Here is a 1,700-nt window from a genome sequence, read left to right as displayed (position 1 = left end):
ATATGAAAAGCTGTCTTGGTTCATCTTTCCACTGTTCCTACAATCACCAATCTGGTCTGGTTGGAAACTAAGAGATCACACACTTAGCATAATAATCTGAGTCTGTCAGCAGCAACAACACAACCTTTAGTGGACGCTGACTTTACCTTTAAATTAGGAGATTAAACATAGACTACGGAGTCCTGCCAAGACAGGCGACAATAAGTCTTATAATACATAAAAGACCGGAAAATGGTTCCATACTACACCACAAATCTCTACAGATACTACCACACAAACAAGACATTACACTTAACTTAAGCAGACATCCAACTTAAAAACAGGTTCCACTGAGATTTGATCTCAGATCACTGGATTGAGAGTCCAGAGTGCTAACCATTACACCATGGATCCTTCAAAAGTGGTAAAGGGGTTTTCTAGGCAGTTTCTTTCATAATATCCACATGTGTGATATTGAAGGCACACAACAATAACAATGAAGCAAAAATTATTGGCCAGAGGATGTGTGGAAAAGCAAGTCAAGAACAGGTTTTGAAGGACTGGACACAGACAGTGAATGCAGCAGTAGATACAGTGAAGAAAATAAGTGTTTGAACACCCTGCTATTTTGCAAGTTCTCCCACTTAGAAATCATGGAGGGTCTGAAATTCTCATCGTAGGTGCATGTCCACTGTGAGAGACATAGTCGAAAAAAAACAAAAATCCAGAAATCACAATGTATGATTTTTTTAACCATTTATTTGTATGATACAGCAGCAAATAAGTATTTGAACACCTGAGAAAATCAATGTTAATATTTGGTACTGTGACCTTTGTTTGCAATTCAAACGTTCCCTGTAGTTTTTCACCAGGTTTGCACACACTGCAGAAGGGATTTTGGCCCATTCCTCCACACAGATCTTCTCTCTAGATCAGTCAGGTTTCTGGGCTGTTACTGAAAAACAGAGTTTGAGCTCCCTCCAAAGATTCTCTACTGGGTAAAGGTCTGGAGACTGGCTAGGCCACGCCAGAACCTTGATATGCTTTTTACAGAGCCACTCCTTGGTTATCCTGGCTGTGTGCTTTGGGTCATTGTCATGTTGTAAAACCCAGCCTCGACCCATCTTCAATGCTCTAACTGAGGGAAGGAGGTTGGTCCCCAAAATCATGCAAAATTTGGTGGCCCCGGTCATCCTCTCCTTAATACAGTGCAGTCGCCCTGTCCCATGTGCAGAAAAACACCCCCAAAGCATGATGCTACCACCCCCATGCTTCACAGTAGGGATGGGGTTCTTGGGATGGTACTCATCACTCTTCTTCCTCCAAACACGGTTAGTGGAACTATGACCCAAAAGTTCTATTTTGGTCTCATCTGACCACATGACTTTCTCCCATGACTCCTCTGAATCATCCAAACAGTCATTGGCAAACTTAAGACGGGCCTTGACATGTGTTGGTTTAAGCAGGGGAACCTTCCGTGCCATGCATGATTTCAAACCATGACGTCTTAGTGTATTACCAACAGTAACCTTGGAAACGGTGGTCCCAGCTCTTTTTAGGTCATTGACCAGCTCCTCCCGTGTAGTTCTGGGCTGATTTCTCACCTTTCTTAGGATCATATAGACCCCACGAGGTGAGATATTGCATGGAGCTTGTCATGTTTAGCTTCTTCCATTTTGTAATAATTGCTCCAACAGTGGACCTTTTTTCACCAAGCTGCT

The 1,700-nt window shown here is 42.6% G+C and overlaps 1 non-coding gene across 1 annotated transcript; it reads right to left on the bottom strand.

Annotated features, from left to right (window-relative positions):
- Window positions 1-321: 321 nt before the first annotated feature.
- On the bottom strand, window positions 322-393 carry trnae-cuc. Its single transcript has one exon. It is a non-coding gene; the product is annotated as a tRNA-Glu (tRNA).
- Between the last annotated feature and the right edge of the window lie 1,307 nt (window positions 394-1,700).

The sequence above is a fragment of the Etheostoma cragini genome, unplaced genomic scaffold, assembly GCF_013103735.1.
Source record: "Etheostoma cragini isolate CJK2018 unplaced genomic scaffold, CSU_Ecrag_1.0 ScbMSFa_1499, whole genome shotgun sequence".
Classification (NCBI taxonomy): domain Eukaryota; kingdom Metazoa; phylum Chordata; class Actinopteri; order Perciformes; family Percidae; genus Etheostoma; species Etheostoma cragini.
This window is presented reverse-complemented; position numbering and strand designations above follow the sequence as displayed.